Source organism: Marmota flaviventris, chromosome 8, assembly GCF_047511675.1.
Source record: "Marmota flaviventris isolate mMarFla1 chromosome 8, mMarFla1.hap1, whole genome shotgun sequence".
NCBI classification, from domain to species: Eukaryota; Metazoa; Chordata; class Mammalia; order Rodentia; family Sciuridae; genus Marmota; species Marmota flaviventris.
This window is the reverse complement of record NC_092505.1, coordinates 78,614,430-78,640,722: the sequence shown is the minus strand read 5'-3', so window position 1 is coordinate 78,640,722 and position 26,293 is coordinate 78,614,430. Positions and strand designations below refer to the sequence as shown.

Genomic DNA, 26,293 nt, shown 5'->3' with positions numbered 1-26,293 from the left:
TTGTGTGTGGCATGGAGCCCTCAACTGATCCACATGGACATTTCATAAGCCACTAAAATTTTGAGGTTGATTTTGTTTCTGCAGCATAGCCTAGCCTTCCCTGACTGATTCAGGTTTCTAAAGTACAGGTTATATATGAAAAGTATAATTTTACTGGAATATGCTTGACCACAAGGAACTGAAGCTGATACATAGTTTAAGGTTGAATAATATAAATTCCTAAATCCAAACTAGTCTAAAAGATATATTGAAGGAGGAAAGTACAACAGATGGGAAAAATAGTTAGCTTGTTCATCCCAGAGAAGAAACAAAAAGTAGGGCTTTGCTTAGTCAGTATCAAACGACAAGGCATGGATCAGGATAGGAATGAAGATAGACAGATAACCAAGGTCAAAACAAAGGGGCCACGAGGCAGGAGATGCCAAAAGCTGATCAGAGAAGGGCCAAAAACCCATGGCTGCATGGGGAGTTGTATTAGTTTTCTATTGCTGCTGCTGCATCAAATCATCACAAACTTAGTGTGTTAAAACAACATGAATACAATATCATCAGACCTGTAGATTGGCAGTCCAACGTGCAGCTGATTATTTAAAATTAAGGCATCAGCAAGTGTGATGCCTTTATGGAGTCTCCAGAGAGTGGCCCATTTCCTTTCTAGCTTCTAGAGGGTGGCTACGTTACTAGCTCATGCAGCCATTTCTCCATCTTCAAAGTGAGCAAGGAAGCATCTTTCTCCCTGACTCTTCAGTTCTCTAGATCTCTTTCTCTGACAACAACTAGAAAAGCTGTTCTACTTTTAAGGACTCTTGGTGATTAGATGGTGCCCATATAGATAATTCAGAACAATCTCCCCATTTTAAGATCTATAAGTCAATCACTTCCACAAAGTCTCTTTTGCCACATAAAGTAACATATACGCAGGATTCAAGATGGGGACATGGACATCCTTGGAAGACCATTACTCTTCCTACTACTGTGACCAAGTACTAAGAATAAGGAAGACAGTCAATGTATCAAGGAATAAGTTTGGTAATAGACAAGAGAATGGCTGTATTCTAATGTATTCTGAACTATAGAAGGCGAGTCCTTTGTATACTGGTTCTTGTCTTGAGGCATGTCAAGGGCAACCAGATGGTCTCAACAAGGAGTGATTAGATTTGAACTTCACCTGTGATAAGGAGTGGAATTCTGCAGACAGCAGTGTCCACAATGCTTTGTGATTATTCCTTGGCATCAATAAATGCAGGTAATGAATGGATAAGTGAGTGAAATGTTAAATAAATAAACAGGTCTTGACCACATCTGGATACAGAAGGCAGAGAAGGGAAAATATTTAAAAAAAAAAAAAAATGGCCAACAGAGCAGCTCAGAGAGGTATAAGGCTAGACCCTGAGGAAAAAAAAAAAAAAAAAAAAAACATGGAAGAAGATTGGAAAGAATTTCTTCTAAATGTGTTCCAAAGTGTCATTCTTTTTTCTTTTTTACAAAGACGAAAGAGTGAATGCATTGGCAAATAGATGTAAGCTAGAGAAATATAAGAAATTATATTAATGGTATGTTTAGAAAAGGATTATTGGCCAAATGTTCTTCAGGAAACCAAAAACTATACATAGCTTTTGTAAAAAAGGATTGCAGAAACCTTGTAATTATCAAAGTAGGATCATTTTTTAATGAGTTTTTATCTGTAAAGAAACCTAAGTGGATAAGTCCATGTTTTAATTATAAAGTGATCTCTGCAGGGGAGGCATACTGCATCTGGGTCCACTGACTCAGTAAAATATAGTAAGAACTGAAAAGTATAATAAATCAAAGCCCCTATGAGCAACACCCGATTAAATTTCTTTCTGGCTTTTGCACAATGGTGGCAATGGCTGTAATCCAGAACATAAACAAAACTCATATGGAAGCAACAAACACATTTAAAATAAAACTTATATTATTCCCCAATCCAAAGAACTTTTTGTCTAGGACGTTGTGACTTATTTATATTTCTCAGTAACTCCACCCAGTGAATAAAAATCACATATGAGGACCAAAAAAGGCAGCATTTACATAGTCTAATGATTCCCATATATGGATGACAGATATACATGCCAAGAAGCTTGGAAATTCCTTTTTGGAAATTGATTTAATGAGATGGTGACAAGTGAAGTGTGTGCATAGTCAGTTCGATGTTAACCCAGATATTTATATTCTCATCTCCAGAAATGCAAGCCACTTGTTCTCCATTACCAATATGCTCTAAAACAACATGTAAATAATGGGCACACTGCCATAAGTTGAATTTGCTAAAAACAGTCCCAGGGCATCAAAGAAACCAGAGATTTAACCACTGCTAATGCAACGTGAGAGTTGTTGGGAATGACACAAGTCTTAAACTCCTTGCTTCTTGAAGCTTACTTGAGGGACTTGACAAACAATAATAAACGAGGACCAGAAAGAATCAATTTGGCCTGCCACTTGAATTATGGGTTCTTCCAGATCGCCACATTGATTATCCTACTTATATAGGTTGTCTCTGGTTAAACATAAAATTTAACATTGGCTTTGCCAGCCACCCAATATGTCTGTTTACTGTGGATCCAATCAGATGGGAGATGAAATGAAATTTGAAATCTTTAAGGGGTCTTCTTACTTCTTCGCTAACATGTAACTGGGGATTTCATAAAGAGTGGTTGAAATAAACTGATTCCATACTAGGGCAAAGTAAACAAGAATATGTTAATATATAATACCTCTAACACACAACCATGAGAGTGTTCATCTGAAGTTTACCACCAATCCATCTATCCTTTTTAGTATGTGATTCCTAGAGTCACATACTACTATCTCTTGGTTTTCTTCTGTTTCCAATCACTGTCATCTTTAATCCAGACACAACCTGGTGCAGTGAGGTTTTACCTCTTCAATCTTGAGGTCCTCTCTGACTCTTAGCACCATGCTCTGATTTCTATCCTGCTATTCCCCATCAAACTTGGTGCCCCTGTTATTTTTATTCATCCAAACACATTTTCCATAAATATTTACCAAACATGATACTATGTTCCAGGCACCATGGTAGGCAATGACGATGGATTGGAGAAAAGATGTAGATGTTTCTCAACTTTCCCTAATAGATCCAGTTTCAACCTAATTCCTCTAGCTATAACCCTTGAGTCGAATATTTCAGTACCCCAGTAGCCTTGACCCATGATCTGACATAGATCGTTAGAAGAGCATCCCAGACAAGCTGACCCTGATTCTCAATTCAGGACATAGAGAAGATCCATTCAACAGTAGAGCTTCACTCCTAGTTTGGCACTTCAGAATCCCACAACAGTAAACTGCCTCTTCTTGGTGTCAGAGCAGCTGATATAATGCAGTGGTAATTACTTAATGCCATTGTCTAGAGGTCAATTATTAAACTAATATCAAAGGAATATATTTCCCTTACTTCTATTTTTACTTTTGTTATTTTTGTGTCTAATATTAATGACTTTATAGGAATCTGTGCCATTCAGGAACATTAAGAAATCAATCTCTTTAGTACCACTCATTTCCTTTCCATATACAAATTGAGGACAAAGGGAAGTTTCCAAATGATCCGTAATGAGCTTTCTATACCAGAATTTCTAACCAATATGTACAAAATTCTTTCCTATGAGTCATTCCTTTTCCCCCATACCCATTCCATTATGATCTAATATTAAGTCAATCTGATTTATTCAGGCAAATGTAATAGCACATTGACACTGAGTCAAGCCATCTGAAGTATAACTCCCTCCACATGGTTACAGTATCTACAAGCATGAAGATATCACCACACACATTAGAAAAGTCTCCTCTTGGCAATTTGCTAAAAGGGAGAAAATAGTTCATAAAACTAAAAATGAAGGAAAATGTCGCTTTTTATAATTATGAGGATTCTCCAGCTATGGAGCTCAGTGATTTTCTGACACAGTAATCCGGGAACTATTGGAATAGTATGTTTCTTTTTCATCTATTAAGTTGAAAAATAATACTTTCTCAACACTAACCATAGCTAATAAAAATCAAATAATATACATGGAAATGCACTGAAAATTCTTAAGTACTATCTATATTTAAGAGAAAGTGTTGATGTTGGTAGTTGTGCTAGTCCTCGTGAATGGAGGGATGGCAATTTTTCTCACAGAGTTTCTCAGTTTAGGGCCTGCAGAGCACCTCTCCTAGGAGAAGGCTCTTGGGGAGTGATCAAAGAATGAGTTGTTTTTGTTTTCAAATAACCTTAGAAGCAATGTAATTATAATATATACCCTTTAGAATTTGAAGAAGCACATTAGCCATTCAAGGCTTGGCACAGCTCTACTATAAAGAAATTTGTTTAATTTTAATAATGCAGACTGTATGAAACATGAATTGATATGAAATACTTTTTCTACATAATACATAATAATATTCCAAGATTCTAGAGTCCCACAGAGAATCATTGTTATTTAGAGGAAACAGGGAATTGGGTGCTTACCTCAACCAATGTTCACTATAATTGGCCAACTTCTTCCCTTCATAAGATCCCAAATTCCTCCCTAGACTAACAGCATGAAAGGTGAGATTCTTCATTTATGAGTAAAACCACTGACACTAACATCCCCTTCAAAAATTAAGACCCATATTTGGAACCTCCTTTTTAAACCCTACAATTTACCATTTTTTACACATATGCCTATACTACTTTTGCCATGAATAATAATAATCAGAGGAAAATATATTTATGGATTTAGTGACAGGTGAATCACAGAAACTCAAAATGGAAATAAATCAGCAAATGACTATTAGTGTGTTTAGCTCTAGGCTAGTGAATTAAGTAACACAAGAGTTTTCTGCTTTCAAGCACTTTTGCCTTTTTGACTTCTTAATTTGAGAAACTTGTGATCTGCAAGGTAGAAGTAAGGATAAAATAGCACAAATTAAAATAATAATTAACATGCCTTTATGCAAACATAAACATGAGTTCTCTTCAGAAATGTCACCAACAGTAAAAAAAAATCCCCCTGGTCCAGACCCACCGAAAGTGGGGAATGGTGAAGCCCATCCCATCTTGAACAGTGTTCTTCTATTGCTACCTAACCAGATGCAGTCCTTCTATGATAATAAATCCAATACAGAAAATCTAACAAAAAAATTCAAGAAAGTATACAACATGCCTAAAGATCAATTAAGTTGAAAACTTAGAATAAGAAAATTATATCACAAAATAAATGAAGATAAGAAAAATTGGTGAAACTAAGAGTGATACAGACTCCTGTAGAATCCAATGGGACAAAAACAATGAGTCTGGGCATAGAGAGTTTTATGGAATCTGACCGCATTTTTGCACAAGAATTTAAGTCTCATTTCTTAGTAGTTCATGTCTGTTCCTTTAATAAGGTAATGTCCAATTAATGATGTGCATAGTAATTATGTGTTTAAGATTATCTGGCAAAGAGACTTACCTATTCCCTTATGAATAGAATGAAATTCCAAGAGTGTGACTTTCCTTCTAGGAAAATAAGCAGGCTGCCAGAAATGAAGAGATGTGCTACTGGAACACCAAGACACTGAGTGTGCTCACAAAACCATATGGTGAATCTAAGCAGAAATGACAAGGGCCAACCATTCTAGGTCACATTTAGGAGATAAATTCATGAATAATATAGAAGCAAAGATGTGTGGGGATCTAAATTATCCCCCTTAAGTCATGGAAGCTCTCTAAGGATATCATGGAAAATGTTTTCACTTTAAAGGAAGTGGGTGGGAACCAGTTACCGTGAGATAGTATGAACCTGCAAGGTGATCTGGAGATGGGACATGCCAGCATGAGGCCAGGGTCCCTGTGAGATTGCTCACCACAAATCCGAGTTCCTCATGAAAATCTTAGATTGTATAACTCTGAGCAGGAATTATTGAATTTCTTAAAATGGAACATGAAATAAATACTAGAAAGAGTTGAAGAGAATAAACCATGAGTAGAAGGGATGGAGAATAAAAGATAAAGCAGAGATAAAGAATTACTCACCAAGCAAAGGCTAGGGTTAAGACAATTCCCATATTGCAAGTAAGTTCTAAGATAGCATATAGCAGGAGTAAACTATAGTTCTCTACTATCCCAGGAGGCTTTCATTTTTCCACTCCTGAGCCAGAAGAAAAAAATCCTGGGCTATCTTGCTCTTCCTTATTACACTAACACCATATCAGAGAATTTGCACAATGAAATTGGAACAGGAAAAAGATTGGAGTGACTTTAGATGGACATTGGTAATAATGAAAATAAAAGCTAGAAAATAGTTTGGAATCCTTAATAAAAGCCTAATTGTTTGGTTAAACTAGGAAGAGTTATAATAATTTAATCCATGGCCAAAAGTGCAATCATATGGGCATGGTGGCATGCACCTGTAATTCCAGTGCTCCAGAGACTGAGACAGGAGGATCACAAGTTCAAGGCCATCCTCACCCATTCAGCCAGGCCTTAAGTAACTTAGTAAGACCCTGTCTCCGAATAAAAAAATTTTTAAAGATTGGGATGTATTTCAGTGGTAAAGCACCCCTGGGTTAAATCTGCAGCAAAAGGTCAATCAAATTTTCCAAATTAGATAAATAAAGGGGTATAACACTAGGAAGAGGGAGCAGTTTACAGTGGGAATAGGAAACTTTTTAGGTAATCAAACTAATTTATTTGTTTGTCAAGTAAATCTGAGGCATTGGAGAGAATTTTCAGAAATTGGGAATCTGTGTGGTGTGGGTACATTTCCATCACTCATAGGAAAATTACTACTTGATTCTGAGAAGAAAGTTTAAAAGCTAATGGTTTAGTCTGGGAGATTTCTACCGTGTTGTGAAATTTAGGCAGTGGTGACAGTTAAATGACAATGGTACACTCTACCTTTTAGGATTCTGTACCTAGAATTCAGACAAGGTTTAGTTTTAGGATGCACTCCCTCGTAGCAAACACTGAACTACATTATGAGCTCTTCCTTCCATGCCTAAAATTAAATATGTGCTGTCATTGAGTATTGTTATTGAGTATGGGGTTGACTTCATAGGCATCCACTGACTGGCACCAAGCATGCTTCTGAAAAGTAGAAGGGACTTGAGAGAATGTCTGTTAAGCTTCCTTGTTTTACAAATACAGGCACTGAATCCAAAAAGCACAAAATATCTGCCCTGTGTTTTCATGGGAAGTTGATGGCGGAGCTGAGACTAAACCCCAGATATTTCAACTCGTGTCCAGTACTCTTTACAAAACCAGCAGAAGTTGGGCAGCAGTCATCTGTGAAATAACTAGACCAACAGGAAAACAGTGGCTTACAAAATCCTATGGTCTTTTGGAACATATGAGAGGTGTACTTTCATTCCGTGCTGTAAAGCATTTGTGACTTTTATAAATAAAACCCTAATTTAAATGCCCTAGGATAGTTGGCAATTTTAAGGGCCTTACAAAGCCAGGTCATATTTGATGATGCTTAGTTCAGGCTGAGGCTGACTAACTGATGGGTCATTTGACTGATGGAAAGTAACTTCTTTATACTACATTTCAAATTGTCGGATTTGCTTGAAGCAAACACACCTGTCTATGATTCTTGCTTAGACCAAAAGCCAACCTCATTTGCATCTTGAAGCACTTAGGATTAACAGGAAGAACCAAAACTTGAAATTTGCCAAGGGCAACACATACAAATAATTGGAAGTTAGCTATTTGAGAACACGGATGTGAATATCCAGCTTTTAGAGCCAGATTTCACTGTTTTCCAAGCCCAGATCCCTTAAAATCTCAAGTATCTAAAAGACGACTTTTCTGACACAGAGTAAGCACCACCCTTCATATTAATCTCATGTGTCAACCTGATCACACCCTGGGAGTGTCCTGCCTTCTGATTTCCTTCTTGCAACCACAGAGGGCACTGTTAGGGGAAACTGGACTAGAGCCTCCTCCATTTCACCTTGTTCAGGCCCCAAGTCTGCAGAAATCAGATACTTACTTCTGTTTATAAGTATGCTAATGCCTTGGGACATGCAGGTAAGCATTTATCTGCAAAGTTACAATAAAGATATTATATTGAAAAAGTTGAAGTGTTGGTAATATGCCACTTCCATCATGTTATTCTACGGCTTGAAAGTCTTTATGACCTAGAATACAGTCAGACTATGGAGATGACATTAAGGCCTTCCACAGGCTGATGTCACCTCTCTTTTCTACTTCATAGCCTCATTGTTCTACTACATGGGCCCTTCCCTTCAGCTAGGCTGGCTAATTCACCAGCTTCTGAACATTCCTGTACTTTCCCCAGGTGCACACATTTCCTCCCTAGCCTGCCATGCCCTGGAGTTCATCACCCTGCATCCAGATGCTACCTTCCATGACCCAGCTCAAATGCCCCTTCCTACCTGAAGTCTCTTAACTACCTAATTAGCAGAATTTCATGCTTTTTTTCCACCTCCACAAGAACAAAGCCACATTTTTTTCTGTTAAATACTTCCACACAGATTGGTATCCATTCTTAATAAATATTTGTTAATTGATTGATTCTGAATAACCCCTAGCCCTCCAAAAAAATTTTACTTTTGCAAAGGGCTTGAAAGTAAGGTGTTCATCTATAGCTGGCAGTACATCCACACAATGGAAACTTCAGAGCATCTAGTATGCTGTCATTGGATTCATTTCTTTTCACCAATCTAGGACTTTCAACTCTTAGTCACCTTAGAGACCCTAGGAAGGGCACACTAGAGTCAGCTCAGAGATCACATTCCTGGATTCCTAACTCATAGTCCAGATCTGCTACTGAATCAGATTCAGGCAAGTGTGAACTGGAGAAATGAACTAATCATTAGCTCCTTCCAAACAAAATGAAAGGAGGGCTTTTGTTATGTTGGCTGCATATTCAGGTTTGAAATAAGGGAGTGAAGGAGGGAAAGGGAGAAGAAAAACAGCCTACAGCTGTCAATTGCCTTCTCTTTCAGTGTACTTTCTTGTTACCCGCCCCCCTCCTTTTTTCCTACTTTTCACAACTATGTGATGGAACTGGAATGTTTGGGAGACATTAAATTAAATCAGGATTGAAAAGAAAATTTGCTCTTACCTAATGGAGGTGTTCACTTACATACTTTATCACCCAGACCCTCCTCTACCTAGGTCTTCTTTTGTTGCCCAGAACACATTTCTTTGCTAAATTGTAAAGTGCCAGAATTGGAATCCTACCTGTAAAGTCATGTTTGGTTTCAGAGTTCAGTTCAGGAATAGACTGGCCCTGTTTCCAGGTCCAGTAACATGTGTTCTTCATGTCATAGACTTCACTTAATAGACTTGAATACATCCTCAAAAGGCATACTATTTGAAAAGAGGAAAACCAAATATAGAAAGCATCAAATCAAATAGCAATTGGGCAGAAAAGCTAAGGTTAAAGTTTTAGCTTAGTACTCATTAATTTTTTTATTCATTCATTAAGTGAACAACTACTGTCTAGTCTTTGTGTCAAAACTCACAGATGTCACTTATTCATTTATTCAGTTAGTCAGACTACACATATTTATTGAGAACTTATATACTGCTAGCTAGTAAACCTCTAGTTAGAACTTGTTATAGCCAAAACTTTTACTGAATGTAAGTTGAATAAAAAACACAAAAACAAAAAGTTATCATTATTAAGCCAAATAAGAATGTCAAAAAACATCATGAGCAAATCTGAATAACTGCCTTAATGTCAAATTTCTGTTTATATAAAAATCTCAAAGTTTTTATTATATGAATCATTAAATCTTTATATCCTCAGCACATAGGATTTTACTTTGTTGACTTCCAGGTATATTCAATTGAGAATGAGCTTTGTTACAAATGAATCAATTGGTTTGAGGCTGGAGAGGCATACAGTTGAGAATATGTCTATAAAAAACTAAGTCCAGGTAAACTTAGCACACATGGTGGCAAGTATGATTATTATTTGAATGGCACTACTGAGTATTTTCTTAATAGATTCTTTTTTAAAAAAAAAACTTTTTTATAATTGTGGATATTTTCTAGACCAATGTTCTTAAGGAGAGGAAAGGAAATTGCCCTTCTGAGTCATTTAGCTAAGTCAGGAGATTTTTTTATTTTCATTTCTAGTGGGAGGCCACAGAGTGAGTAGGGGCATCTGATGGGTAGAGGCCAGGGATGCTGCTCAACATTTTAGAATTCACAGGAGAGGTTCACACAACAAAGAACTGTTTGGCCCAAAATGCAAGTATTACAGAGTTTGAAAAGCCCTGCCCTTTAACCATCAGTTTTCCTTTGCCTGGCACCTGGTACCACCCAAAGACATCCAAGCCTAATTGGAGATCAAATTAGGTGTTCTGTATAGCAACTCTTGTGCACTGAAGAGTGCAGAAGGTCTTCAAGCTCACTAGCTGTGTGGCTTTCTACCTATTGTTAGCTTGAGCTAATTGCTTAACCTCTTTGAGATCCCTTTCATTTAAAAAAATTTTGCATAATATGGACCATAACTAACTCGGTTGTAGTGAGTACTGATTGAGTATATGTGCATACATAAATATTCATTTAAAACTTATCCCTTATTCTTTTTGGCTTGCCCATTCTTCCCTCTGTTTCTCCCTTCAGCCTCTCAGTACCCCCACCCCCTTTCCCCTAGTCTCAAGTTTTTTTCCCTTAAAATGCTTTGATTCCTTCGGTGGCAAAAATCAGGTTTGGGCTAGGAAGTGAGTCACCACTCAGCAGCGAAAGGAGCTTGTTTTTCTTTCTCTGAGCGCATTTCTTAATAATTTCAGCCTGATCCTTCAGCGCTTGTTGGTTGAATCCTCCCTGAATGTTTAAGACACGGAGAAAGGACTGTGACACCAAGATGTTTTCCGATCATTCGGAAGGAGAGTTTTTAAAATACCGAAAATAACCAGAGGGCAGCAAGCCCTGAAATCCTAGGTTACATAAGCAGACGTTGGAGGATTGGAGGAACCGGCTGGTTCCTCTCCACAAACCGGTCTCCATTGATACACCTTAATGCGGTACAAGTCTCAATAGGAGCCCTGGGTGCTGAACACCACAGGAGTAAAGAGCACTTCCCTGTCAAATCAGCGTTGGCTGGACTGATGAGGGATGGGGCTGGGTGTTGCTGGGGCCGGTAGCACCTCGGCTGCGGAGGCTGCAGGGGCTCTGCAGGCTCTAGGCGGAGTGGGTCCCCTTGCGCTCCAGGTCCCGGTCCAGGTCCACCCAGCGCTTTGTGCGGCTCGGACGACTAGCTCCCTACTCCTTTGCCCAGCTTAAGAACCCTTCAGTGTGCCCCAACCGTTATTTAGCCTTTCAAATTCACAGAAAACACCTTTAGTATTAACTGTCACACACAACTTCCCTCACCAAATGTCAATCAAAACCGGAAAATAATCCAATTCCCATTTCCTTCCAAATCTTGCCTCTCGGTCTCTCAGTGTCTCGCTCCCTTTCTCCCTCCCCGCTCTCCCCCTCCACCTGCCCCCCATTCATTTCCTCCCCAACTTTCCCCCATCTGTGGTCTAGATCTCCTTCTCTGTTTTCTCCCTCTCTCTCATGCCCTTCTCCACTCCTTCTTCCTCCCCCCACCCATCCCTGTCTCTCCTCCCTCTCGCAGGCAATCGGCTCTGCCCTCTCCGCCCTCTCGGCCCCTCCCCAGAGAAGTGTCCAGCTCCTCCTGGGGCTGCCCGCCCGCCGCTCCTTCCCTGCCCACCTACTATGAGGAGCAGCTCCTCCCACCTGCCCATAAAAGCCAAGTGCATGTTACCAGCAGCGGATCAGAGCACTTCCCTGGTCCTCTCCGTGGGAGCCCGCAAGCCTGTCTCCCTGATCATACGTGTACAAGGTAAGACACTTCTGCAGGCAGTGGACCTACTAGGGGTTCCTGCGGGGGAATTAGTCAGGTCTGGGCAATGCGCTCACTGTTTGGTTAGAGTTAATTTGTATGGCTGCCTGATCAGCTGCTAGTTGCTAGTTACAGCAACTGGTTTGAAAACAAACTTCTGTTTGAACAGTGAAATAAAACTCCTTTTCGGTAGAAACAGCAGCATAAATATTACAAAACCCTTTTCTCTTTTTAAATCCCTTTTCCCCTCTTGCTAACTGTTGCTGAGGTTAAACTGTATCTGTTTTGGGTGTTAATACTGACGTTTTTCATTGTAAATATTTCATATATCCGCAGGGGCAAGGAAAACATTGTCCCATTGTCAAAAATGTACTTTAAAAGAACACAATTAGCTTCCTAAAAATAGCACAGTCAAAAGGTCTGCTAACAATTTTGCCATGTTTTCCAAACCCCCCAAGACAGCTTCTGTGAGTTCTTAAAAAAAAAAATCTTTCCAGGTTTAAGTGCTTGGAAAAAATGATGTGAACGGGTGCCCTTTGCACAGGGACAGTAATCAGGTGGCTGGTAGATAGGAAAGAACAAATCCAAATTTACAAGCTGGGGCAGGAAGAGTTCTTACAGAGCTATCTTTTCACCAGGTTTTAAAATGAGAATTGTGTTGGGACGAGGAAAGTATATAAAAGAACTTCATGAATTTCTATACACACACCTAAACATAAAGCGATTCAATATGTTTCACAGTAAGAGAAAAATACAGGCCAGATTATACAATACTTCTGTGTACACCAGACTGCTATAAAGAAAAATCAGCTAGAGTGGATTTGAAAGTTTTAATCCTCCTCACCACCCCTTCTTCCTTCATCTAACAAAACCTACCTGATTGGCAGCCGATTCTCACACAACTAATAGGTGTTTAAGCTACCCTCTGGGAAAAAAACGAATCTGTTCTCCCCAAGGTGGAAAGAGTGTGTGCACCTGTGAGAGCAAACCACCGTCCACTGCTACTTCAGTAAAAGCAAGACTCTTGGTCCATGCAGTTTGCCATCAAAGTCTGTGGGTTGTGTGGGATGAAACTCTCTCTCATGTGGGAGAAAAAAAAAACTTCTTCAAATGTTTCCTCTGGGGAATTGCACAAGACCGCTTAGAGAAGGCAAATTGAAGCTGCCAGTCAGAAAACCAAACCACTATTTTGGCCCTTAAGGTTCTTAAAGTAAGAGAAACCCATTCCCTTTTCTTGTTTGGTTGTTGGTTTATATTGTTTCACAGGAGAAGGAAAAACTCACCAAAGCTGTACAAAATTTTCCTCTTTTAAAGAAACTAGAAATCATTGTTAGACATCCCACTGAAGGTCTTTCTAATGCAAAAGATATTTTAAAATTCTGTTTGAGATAAAATGAAGGGATTCACTGCTATTACTCAATGAAAGAGCTATATGTAAAGCTTTCTGTCATGTTCAATTTTTTTTCCATTGGAAAAAAAATTATTGCAAAGGAGTGTGGTTTCCTTTAAGAAAATGATAAAAGATTGCTATTGACCAAGATTATATGTGACCTGAACATATTAAAATACCTTTTATCTCAAGCCACAGTGCAGATGGCTTGCTTTATATCTGATGTAACTGGCTAATCAACCATGACTGAGCACAGGTATGAAACAAGGCCAAACCAAGTGCCTGATATGTCCAAGTTCTTTCTTCCTTTATGGTAGTGTCTGACTCCTGCCCATCATCCCAAGGATGAACATTCACTAGATTCCTTATGTGAAGTTGTCTTTCCCGTGGTAGGGGGAAATGTTCCCAGTGTCAAAGAGCTCCCTGTTATTCCTAAATTTGGGGATGAAAAGCATTCTCTGGGGTTTTGCTTCTGCTTTTCCTGGCAGTTAGTCCAGTGGATCAGCTATGAACCATTTAACAGTAACTGCCTTCCCTATGTGCCATCAGGTTCAACCCCCTAAATAACTAACTGGGTGAGATCATCTTAGATTGTTGGTGATCTAACCCTCCCAAGGGGGCTTTACCAAAATGATTCCTTCCATAGGGCACATATCAAGCAAGTTGGCACTTCCCTTCTTAAGTTTTTAGAAAACTCAGTGGTGAGGTTTCACACAGAAAACCCCAGTATTGCCCCTTCTGCCTAGGATGTAGTAATATGAGTCTCCTGTTTTTTGCCTTTCTAAACTGCCCCTGAGTCAGATTCTTGGCTATACTTACCCAACACCAGTGCAGCAGGCTTTAATTGACTTCTTAACATTTCTCAAAAAAAGAGAAGATAAGTGCCCCTTTCAGGAGAGACACAGAAGGGTGCTTTGCTGACTTCCAGGGCCTGCCATACTTATGGAAACAAAACATTTTAAATATTCTACTATTGTTAAAATCGCAAAATATGTCTTCTCCATGATCAAAAAGCATATGCTCCTATATTTCCATTTGAAAGGAAAAAATCAAAGACAGGAGGATGGGAATGAAAAAGGAATTAAGAGTGAAGTTGGAGAAATCACAGAAAAATGATCAGGATCTCTGATAAAAATATAACTCTTGCGGTCTGAGGGGGATGAAGAAGAGCAAAATCCATGTCTGCTCTTAATTGTTTGTTTCTTTGATTTCTTTTTTCCACCAAGGAGAGTATTGCTACTGATGAAGTTAAGATCCATCTCTTAACTTGTTCTTCTCCTTAGTTCTCCTTCTCTGACCAAAAAGAATAGCTGAGTCCTAGAGACAAAAATGATTTCAGTTCAGCCCTATATTAAAACCCACAGGAATCTGCCAGTTATAATTTTAAAAGCTCAATTATGGGCATAAAGCCTCCAAACATATTTTAAATAATGAGTAGGTCATTAATCTAACTCTCCTGGAGGGTACAGTGTTGGTGATTATTTATTTGCAGGTTAGAAACAGCTATTTACTTCTTCTTCTCCAGTGTCACCCAGCGTGGTATGGGTAACTACAGAGTGATTAAGACATAAACACATTCCCAATCCCTGCTCCTCCAAGAAACCACTGAGAAACAGGTCTTTCTGCATGTGTAAACTTCCTTTTCTTCACTTGCTCCCCATAAACATGTATGTGCATAATGTAAAGAGGGCAACTGATCTTGAGACTTGGGTGAGGAGTCTTGTGAGAAAGAGGTGCACTGTTCTAACTGCTAAGAAAAAAAAAGCAGAAGAGATGAAGAAGTTAAGGGGACAAAGGATGCCTGTGGAATCTAGAGAATCTTTCTCTTTAGCATCTTGTGAAAAAGATCTTTCACTACCTAATGTGTCTAGGAAAGGGGGGGACAGTGGAGAGAAAGGAACAAGTTTACATCTTGTTACCAAATGCTAAGGATATAATAAGAAAGATCTCCCAATGGCCTGGCAGTCATTAACAGCTGTTCACACCCCACAGTACTAAATTATAGCTTTGCTAACTCCCCTTTTCTAGAGAGCCCAAGAAGCATAAAAAGTGAGAGAGAGTTAACCACATTTCAGCACCAACAGGCTAGTCAGAGATTCCACTATCACATCAGTAACTATTTGCTGTTTGAGGAAGGAGGTTCTTTGCCATCTTTCCCCACGCAAATAGATTTACAGGAATGAAGTTAAAGGGAGTCACACAAGGTGACAATATCCACAACCTGGAAGCCCTGCGTACACAGATCCATCAAGGCGGTGATATTGCATTGGAGGAAACTAAAGTAAATAAAACAAAAAGTTCTCCAGAACTAATCATAATCATCTAAAATAATGAATTCTGATTTCTCAACGTCCAGTAGGAGCTAAAGTGACAACTGAAGCTGATTACGTGATGTATTAAAAGATGCCTGATGATTCACCCTTTGTGTCCTTTATTTGGAGCTCGCTTCCATTTCCCTTCCTGGAAAACAAAAAGTGGCCCTTCTGTCCTTCAGCAAAACCTTCTCAGGGTTTGCAGATGTAGTCACAGTGCCTCTACACCACAGCCTTTGTTTTTTCAGTGGAAGAAATCTCTTCAATTCTTATAGATCAAGTTTTTGGAGTACCACTCATACTTGTGGCTTTTCTCATTACCCAAAGTCTCCGCAGACTTCTCTTAAATAGGATATAAATTTTCACTCCATCAAATAAAAAATGTCACATTTTTTTTCTAAACCTTTATTCCTAGAAAAAAAGATCATTTCGAATTTTTCCTTGCTTCCAATAAATTCTCTGAGATTTCTATAGAAGCACCTTTTTAAAAAAAATCCAGTTTCTAACTTCTTGATAATTACAAGAACTTAGAGTATCCAAAATATAAATGCTAGAAGAAACTTTGGAGCTAATCTTAACTAAAAGTTCATTTTACAGATGGGAAAAGTCAGAGAGATTGATGTCTTTCCCAAGATCACTTAGATGCGTGTAGCAGAACCAAGATCAAGTAGCTAAACTCTGTAGTCAGTGCTCTGTCTTGAGAAACTATGATGTGTCTCCCCACACAACATGAACCTAAGGTGTCTGTGACATTCTTACGGGATGCTGAGCATCCCGTAAGAATTCAACATGTAGGGTTCTCAGAAACCACAGCTGTAGAGGTTTAGACTACAGCTAATCCTCTGCCACAGAATGTCTAGGAAACATTGATGCAAACACGTGAGAGTAGAGTCATTGATCAACACCATCATTATATGCATTTCCCTGTTCCAGAAACGGGTACCCAATAACTGCTGGGTAAATCTGTATTCAGTGTGAGAAATTATGAATTTCTTTTTCAAATTTAAGAAAATGGCTGAGTATAAAATATCAATCTTTCTTATCTCCTTCCATAATAATCCCTATAAGAAGTCTGTAGGGACAGATAAGGACTCAAATCTCAAATGTTTAAAAGATTTCCTCATGCTTTAGGAAACATAGAAGAGTTCATTAAACTTCATCAGTGGCTGCAGTATTCTGCCTATTCCTCCCCACCTTTACCTGAGTTCTAGAAGTTATATTATTTTCTGAAATATGATGAGGACTAAGGTCTCATTCTAATATTTATGTGACAGAACATAAATGTTAATATATTAATGTATGATGATTTACAGTATAATCTTCCTCCTCTTCTACCCAACAGACAATGTGTTGCCAATCTAACCACCTCATACCTTCCTGAGTCTTTAAAGAGAGAAAGAGCAAAATACACATGATAGACCATCAGACAAAATATGAGGAGCATGCTGATTGGAGGCTGTAGACTTGAGGTGTAATGGGGGCAAGGAGGGGTTATCAGGAGCCACCAGTACAAAGACAGGAAGGTGCAGCCATGAGAGTCCACAACTCTGAAACAGAGGAGAGATTCCTGAGAAATTCCAGGTGCTGGAGAAAGGGTTTTTATGATGGTGTGAACCCAGACCGTCTATGTGAGAGATGAACGCCCATCTGGGTCAGTATTCTTTAAGCACTGCACCATTAAAAGATGGGATCACACTGGTTAAAAAAAAAAAATGTATAGGCTTTTTATCTATTCAAATTCTTCTTTACCCTTGACTGGACTTCAACTGGAAAAAGAGCCTCATTTGACCACATTTTAGACTTGACTCTGACCCAGATAATAACTATGGATGTCAAGATTTCAAAATATTCTCTGCTGAGATAACGACACAATTACACAATTACTGGTAACACACAAAGTTCCTCCACTACAGAAAGTGATGAAGGTAGAAAAGAATATTCTTATATCATTTCTGGAAGCAATTTACCCTGAATGAGTAGACAGATGTTACCCCAGATGCTTCTTCACTTTACTCTAAAGCATGACTGACAATTGTTTGCATATCTTTGAAAGAGTAATTTGATTTTGAAATTGATTTATTGTATATTAAAAGGTACATAATTTATCACTAAATTTAAGCGTTATTGTGAAAATGACCTCTTAAGTCTTTCTTGAGAGGGCTGCCTCTACTGAACTCTCCATTGACATGTTTACATCACATGGATCTAGGCATTGGATCATTTGATGTGATGATACTAAAGCAATTAATCACTCCATGTGCTACTTTCCAACTAACTGAATAGGCCTGGGTGTGGGTGTCAGCTGTTGGCTTCCCCAGGCAATAGCATGTATCCAGCCTGTTGGGGAGCATCTCCAGTCCCTTCTGTTAACAAGATAAAACTGTTATTTTTCTAGAAATTTGGCCTCTATATACTAAGGCAAGTAAAGCAGTTGAATATAGAACTTTCACTACCAGGCAGCAGAAGGGTTAAATCATAGCTGCCTTCAGCTTAGTAGGGTGACTTCAGATCTAAAAGGTGCCTGAAAGAATGTGGATGGAGAAACTGGGATGCATTTTGCCAGAAGCAATCATCCCATTTAATATATGCTCCCAACTGTCATGCCATGTACACGATAAAGCTAAGTCTAAACTTGACTCTTAAATCCAAAGTGATAACTGTGCATTATTATATTTATTGAAAAGTCTCTACTTAGTGATTGTCCAGTCTGAACCATGAGGAGTCATAACATTCATCAATGCAATCCATCCAAATAGCGACCTCTTATTAAAGGCGGACATAAGATAAAGCCAAGAAGTACATGGAGGGAGACACTAGGTGGAGCTAAGAATTTGTGACTTAGGTAGCCAAGATTGTTGAGGTTGGAAGAATGAGGGAAGAAAAGGGATCTGCTGCAAAATATGCTATTGGATCCACAATTCCTAGTTTTAAAATGACACATCTAGTCTCCCTCCCAGTTTATTCCAATCTCCAGCTGCCCGCAAGAGTGGAAGGGAGGTTGCTCACCAGTAGAGGGAGCCAGGGGGCTGAGGGTTTCAGAATGGAACCTGTTGACAGCGGGGAACCTTCAGATTTGAATTTTTCTGATAAAAAGCAGAGTAAGGTGTCTATTACAACCGGTGGCTAGAGTGTTCCTAACATTGTTAGTTTTCATTTTCAAAAAATTCCTAATTTAAGCCTCTAAGAATAAATCACCCGCATTTCAGCAATGCCAGAAATGTCCCAGGCTTGCAGAAGTTTATTTGAAAGAAAACCAAAGCAATCTTAGAAAATATTCTTTCCAAGGCTACCACCAGCCAAGACTGAATCTAAATGCTCATTTCAGTAATAAACAAACTCTGGCAGCTGGAGGTCAATGACAGACAAGCACAAAGAGGGCGAAATATCTGCCATAACTAGACCCTCCCTTGTCAGCAGGATAAGGGGAAGGAGATAGGAGAGAGGAGAAGATAGAAATGGGCCAGACAAGCTTCTCCCACCAATATGGCCCAGAACCTGCTTCCCTGCATGTGGGTCTCCAGGGACCAGCCAGGGCCTTGCCTAGACTGAAGTGAATACCTTTCTGTTGAACATTTCCATTGCACAGCTGTGTGGGGATGACTTGTTAAGACTTGAGACACTTGCATAATTCAGTACCCTTTGGGGGATAGAGATCAATTAGAACCATAAAAATAAATCCTTGGCACACCAGAGAAGGGCTGCTTTCTTTGTTAAAAAAAAAAAAACTATGACATTTGCAGCAAAACAGAGTAATCCTCTCTCTACTTCTATTTCTGGTATCAATGGAGATGAAGCTATGGAGCTGGTATGCATGTGGCTCAGGAATCCTCCATTCCAGAAAAATCTTCAGTATTTTAATCTCAAAAACACCTAGACTCTCTCTGTCTCTCTGGAGCCTGGGGAAAGTCACTAATCACCTCTGTGCCTTTATATAATATAATATTATATATATATATATATATATATATATATATATATATATATATATATATAGAGAGAGAGAGAGAGAGAGAGAGAGAGAGAGAGAGAGAGAACAATTCTCAAATAACTACTCTCTTTATCACTTAGACACTTGTAGTGTCTTTCTTGCCAGGTGAATGAGGCCACTTCAGCATGGTTGTACAGTTATTTATTTAGTATAGGAAATGGATTATACTCATAACACCTGGGAATGGCATGTGGTATTTATACAGAGCCAGTCAAAATGAGATAAAGTTTCAAATAGGCACATAACCTTCCAAGATATAGCAAGAGTATTCTTGCTTCTTAGAATACAGAGGATAATCCCACATGTCTCAAAAAGCCAGAAAATATCAAGGGCAAGTGGAAAAGGGGAAAGAAACAAAAATTGTGGCTTAAAAAGCCTCAAAAGGCCTATGTTTACCAATCCATATTTTGACATCAAAGGGGAATTTCTCCCTCACACACATACACACACAAAGAATTTGTGATCTAAAATTCTACTTTAACTAGGGAAAGATGCTATTTTAAAAATAATTATTATGTTGCATAAAATCTCTTTATCCCCTCTTCAACATTTTCTAAAGTGTTTTTCAAAGCACTACTAACTGGGATACTAATTGGTATTTATATTAACATTTGATAGCAGATCTCCCCTACCCAAGAGCGTGTCTTGGGATTGGTATTTTATGGAACAGTTTGCGAACAGCTTAGAAATCGCTTCCTACTTCATTATTTCAAAATGTCCTGTGATATGGTATTTTCAGTGTTGTTATTTATTATGTACTACATACTGAACATCAATATAAGATATGTGCTTTGACAAGCCATAAAATGACAAAAAATCCCAGTGTGATAAATTTCTAAACCTATGTGGAAAAAGAACAACAAGAGCAAATGGATATGCCTTGTTCTGTGGCTCAGTTCTTTATCATAGTAACGATAATAACAATGGCGGAAATGCTCTCCTCTTCAACCTCCATTTTTAAAAAAGAAAAAAAAAAAAACTCTTCCTGGCAGTAGACAGATTAAAATTGTCTCTTTCTTCTCCCTTTGTTCTCATTCTCTGGATATTTTGTTATAGAGAAGTGGCCAACAATGAGCAATAAATTCAGTAAACAAGAAGCTTAGATAATTCTATGAACTGTCTCATCAATTTCTGAGCTGACAATTCTGTTTTGACTTTACCCATCATTAATTAACTGAGATCATTAGCCAAATATCTTCTTTGAACATTTGCCCTCTCACTATCATTAGGGAGCCTAATCTCAATAATAGGAAAACACTTACTAATAGTCTATTATAATTTACCCCACCTGGGATTATTTGATTTATCTATGACACTCAGGCCTTCCACCCCTTAAGATTCCCAATTTCTCTTAGGTCTTCCTTTGGGAATTCTTTTTCCCTTTCACAAAGTTAGTACCTAGAGGCCAGTATCTGAAAAGTGACAAGAGTCAAGTATCCTCTCCTTTACAAAAATAAGAGTCTCATAGTCATCCAAGAGAGAAAAATTCAAACTTGTCATTAATAGTTATAATAATAGAAAATATTCATTGTCTAACAAAACCAGACATCGTACTAGTCCCATTTTCTCTATTCCTTATATCAACCCAAAAACTTAACCATGAGGAAACTGAGCCTCTACTCTGTCAAGCAGCTTGTCCAGAGCCACACAACTAGGAAGCAATACAGCCACTATGTCCATCCAAGTCTGTCCAAAGCCCATCGTCTTCCTGCATCTCAGTGCTGCCTCTCATCATGTCTGGTCCTATTATAAAAGGAAGAAAAAACATTGACTCCCATGACAATGCCTCTGACTCATAAAGTGACAGAATTCCAGTGGCTCTGTTCCTAGACACTGCTGACTGGCTCTGTTTCTTGCTTAATACTGTTATTTTAATTTCTATTTCTTTTGCATATTTTTATTTTGAAAAGTACTTTGTCATTCTGGAGCCAAAAAAGTAAGAATTTTATAATTAAAAAAGAAAGAAAAAACTATTATTTATCCCTTGGGTAATTCTAAAGGGCTAAGTTTTCTCCATAAACTCCTCGAATGATTACAAGTTCCTTGGCGTCAATCTGGTAAGGAGAGTGACACTCTAGTATGTGGTTTTTAGTGAATTAGAAAGTCCCAGGATAATATGTGAAGCTGATTAGAAAAAGACACTTTGAAATATTAAAAAAACTTAAATCTAGCTCCCCAGATAATTTGCTTTGGTGTTATTTTTACTATAACCTGAAGTCTGATGATGAGAGTCAGGACAACTCTGTTGTCTACACTGGCTGCTTAGCCTGAAGTTAGTGTATATATGGAAAGGTATACCTCAAGCCCTCAGCTTTGTTATAAGCCAAAGACAAAAATGGAAACAAAGTCTACCTGTTTCTCTTTCAGTCACATTCTTCCATGCTTTCCTTTGCTTTTGCACTTGATCTTCTTCTCTAATGTAGCATTAACCCCAATTCATCTGTTGGAGTAATCTCTACTCTTGTCACAAGATTCAGGTCAACTATCTTCTCCTCTGTGGAGATATGGCTGCCCAAGCTGCCCTGTGCCCCTCCTTCATGCTCCTAGGATTCTGTGCACAGCCTTGTCATGATCATCTCTATCCTGTAATAGCATTGACCTGATTTATGTCTCTATTCCTATTTATATATCTAGCTTCTTGCATAAGAGTGCTGTTTTTCTCAGTACCCTCAATGCTTGGCACATGATGGAAGCTTAATACATGTAAAAAGGAGAGAAGGAAAAAAGCAGGATGGGAGTATCAAGTAGATGGATGTGAATTAGAAGTCTCTAATATGCTTCTCAATCCTCATAAAGTGTTCTCTAAAAAGGCACAATTTAGTCTAAGTCCATTTGTGAAGCCTTGATATAATCAGTATTTCCAGACATAGTGAGTTGCTTCCCATTCTGTAAAATTCCTTAGCCAAACCTTAACCTTAACCAAAATGAACAGCCTAGAAAGAATGAAAGTACTGAATAAAATTTGTAACACTCCAATTCTCTGGGCCTTCATGAAATGACCATAGCTGCTCCACTGGCTTTCCTGTTGTTTTCTAAGAGGACCAAGAACTGAGCCTCCATATCTCCCCTTCTTGCCAGTCTGTAACATGATCGTGCATTCTCCCTCTCTCTGTGTGTGTTTGCACATAATACAAAGATACACACACATACAGTATTACTAGGCTTTGATTCAATGTTGAAGCTAACCATAAAGCGCAAGATGAACTCTTTATTGGCACAATAATATTAAATATTAGACCCCTATTTATCAAATTGTACAAAGGAAAATTATTCTCTGGGTGGTGCCATTGTTACAGGACAATCAATATCCTGGTCAAAAATATTCATAGACAGCGAGGTATTGTGACACACACCTATAATCTCAGCTACTTAGGAGGCTGAGGCAGGAGGATCAAAAGTTTGAAGACAGCAACCTAAGGAAACCCTGTCTCAAAATAAAATGAAAAGGACTGGGGAGGTAGCTTGGTATTAGAGCACTTACCTAACATGTACGAGGCTCTGGGTTTGATCCCCAGTACTACTACTGCTACAAAAAAAAAAAAAGGAGATATATATATATATATATATATACATATTTTATATGTATATACGTTTATATAATATATACACACATATATAAAAATGTACATACACATATATACAAATGCACACATACACATATTAAATAACATTTTGAAATATAGAACAAACCCCTTAGCTTGGCACTCAAGTCTCTCAACTTATCTCATTGCAACCTGTCATTCCATCTTTTTTTAAAATATATTTTTTTCAGTTGTAGGTGGACACAATACCTTTATTTAATCTATTTATATGTGGTACTGAGGATCGAACCCAGGGCCTCACACATGCTAAGCAAGTGCTCTACCACTGAGCATCAACCCCAGCCCTATCATTCCATCTTCATCCCCCTCAAGTTTATAACAAGAATTTGATCTAAGCCAGATAGGCTATCTTTCTTCCAGACATGCCTTTTTCCCCCACTCTCCTTTTCACCTTTCAAAATAGCCATAAATCCTAGGTTCTCCTAACCCTTCCTAAATATTACAGCCTGCATTGATCCTTTCTTATTTGTGACTGACAAGTTACAAGTTACTCTAAGTGTCAGTAACATGCCTGTCGATGGTCATTTCCTTTAGAACTCTCTGTAGTGAGAGAATTCAATATGGTGACCACCAGCCACCTATGGCTACTAAATACTTGCAATGTGGATACTGCAACTGAGGTGTTGAATTTTAAAATTACATTTTAATTTCTTTAAATTTAAAATTACTTACCACATGTGGCTAGAAGCTACTGTACTGGACAATATAGAATGTTTAGCTTTATATGTGCTACAGCTTAAATTCCTGGGTGAGAATACAAATTACTGAATAAAATAAATTAGATGTGCTTTTTTTGTATCCCCAGTGAATGCTATGACCACAGTAGTGTTTGCTAAATGTGTTCAGTGCATTGCTTGACTCCTGGGTGTGCCTCTTACCTGTTACATTTTCTTAAAGAAGTCTTCTTCCGTAACCTATAACTTTAATAATATTGTACATATGGTATTTGCCTTATTTTTTTCTTAATTTTAATGGCTCTAACTCCCTCAGAATTGTACTCTAATTTTCCTTGGACCCTTTATCACTATATAAACCAAATGGTGTGAAATAATTTGAGCTGAACTCCTGAATGAGAAAGTTCCATTATTCGTTGTCATCTCTTCTCTTTTGCCATTGGGGGAAAAGCATGATTTAAATACCACTGAAGCAAGGAGCAGTGGTGCATGGCTATCATCCCAGCAACTCAGGAGGCTAAGGCAGGAGGATTGCGAGTTCTAAGTCAGCTTCAGCAACTTAGTGAGCCCTTAAGCAACTTAGTGAGACCCTGTCTTAAAAATTAAAAAGGTCTGGGATGTAGCTCTTTGGTGAAGTGCTGCTAGATTCAATCCTCAGTACCCACACCCAAAAAAATACCCATACATTTGCTTTAATCTTCATTTGATCATTTCTACAGAGGAAGGCTGTCCCTGGGTATCCAAAACAGTACCATTAGCAGATTATTGCATCTTCTCCAGGAAACCTCACCAGTTTCTGAGGGAAAGTAACTCTTTATCATAGATTTTCCCAGAACTTTTTGTCTCTCCTTCTGCATTCCATAGTGGACAACCCGAGGCACTATGAAAAGCTGTCGCTCCACCAACAGGTCAGGGGAGGTAGCATGTCTTTGGAATTTGACAATGATGTGCCCCTGGCATTTGCTGGCTTATGGATGGCCCTTCAGGAATCATCATGCCAGCAGACCAACCATGCAGTAAAATCCTGTGCCTGGCAAAGCCGAGGGCACGGTAATCAAACAGCCTGGCTGCAGATTAGATTCTGATTTATTAATAAGACTTCAGAAAATAAACCCGAGTGAGTCTCTAGCAGCAACAGTTTACAGTGATGTTTAATGATTTCAGAGGTCGACCGCACCACATGCCTTCCTTCTGACTCAGCAAAGAGCAGGATAAGGGCAAAAGAGCCACTTGAAAAGCCAGGCAATCAGCTGTCTCTTTTCCATTCAGATCTAAGTTTATTTGAAATGACTGGAAAAAAAAAAAAAACTTCAATGAAAACTTTTTCTAAAATAATAAAATAAAAGAATTTATCCTGCTATCATGAACCAGACAACATCAAGAAATAATTATGGGTGTGTATTTTTCCCTGCCTTGTAAAGTGTTTACAAATTATAGCATAAGCAAGCTTTAGAGTCAATGGTAAAGATAGCAATAACATTTAACTTGTAAAATTTTTATATTTAGCTATAAAACAATCACCATGTGTTTAAATCACATTTAAATACATATAAATAAAATTCTCATCTACAGACATGAGCCAGTGGCCAAAGAAAGAATCCCTGAGTCTTTTTCCTCAAAAAAAAAAAAAAAAGTGCACTGGAGATGTTTGGTACCTTGTATTCATAAAATAGAATTCACTATCACCATTTCAGCAAAAGAGAGTTAGCAAGGATCTTAATGTGGGAAATTTTCAACCTGAAGATAGTTTATAAATAGTGATGATGATAGTAACAATTAACCTTTGCAGAGAAACTTACAGTTTACAATATGTATTTTATTTTATTTTTAAATTTTGTAGCTATAGATAAACAGAATGCATTCATTTTATTTATTTATTTTTATGTGGTGCAAAAGATCGAACCCAGTGCTTCACACAAGCTAGGCAAGTGCTCTACTACTGAGCTACAGCCCCAGCCCATAATATGTATTTTTTAGTACTTATGAATTCTTTTTTTAACCATTATACATGTACTTTTTTGCATTACAATTCTTAATACACATATATACCATAATTTTTCATGTCTCTGTATATGTACTTTCAAGTCTTCATATATGTACTTTGTATAATGATGACCATCACATTCCACCATCCTTCCTAATCCCCTTCCTCCTCCCTTTCCCTCCCACCCCTCTTCCCTATCTAGAATTCATCCAATTCTCCCATGTTCTCCCTCCCTACCCCACTATGAGTCACCCCCTTACCATAATATGTATTTCAAGTGCTCAAAAATATTAAGTAAATTTCTCAATATCATTATGAGAGTGAGTGTTGGAGCTAGAATATGAACCTATATTACCCTGTTCCTAAAGTCCCCTTCTTTGTACAAATTCAGGCTGATCTTTAACAGTATTATATGCAGAAGTGATCCAGAGCATCCCAGTAGCATAAAATGGAAACTTCAAACAACTACTTAGGAAACGAAAACCTTACTTAGGGAACCAGATTCCATGATGGAGAAGGCGCTTTTCAAG

The 26,293-nt window shown here is 38.3% G+C and overlaps 1 protein-coding gene across 2 annotated transcripts in view; it reads left to right on the top strand.

Annotated features, from left to right (window-relative positions):
- The first annotated feature begins 11,726 nt into the window (after positions 1 to 11,726).
- Col8a1 (collagen type VIII alpha 1 chain) overlaps positions 11,727 to 26,293 on the top strand; it is a 149,826-nt gene continuing 135,259 nt past the window's right edge. For both annotated transcript variants that reach the window (XM_027943257.2, XM_027943255.2), the window contains exon 1: positions 11,727 to 11,813. The gene's annotated coding sequence lies outside the window, so the exon portion shown is untranslated. The remainder of the gene's footprint in view (positions 11,814 to 26,293) is intronic.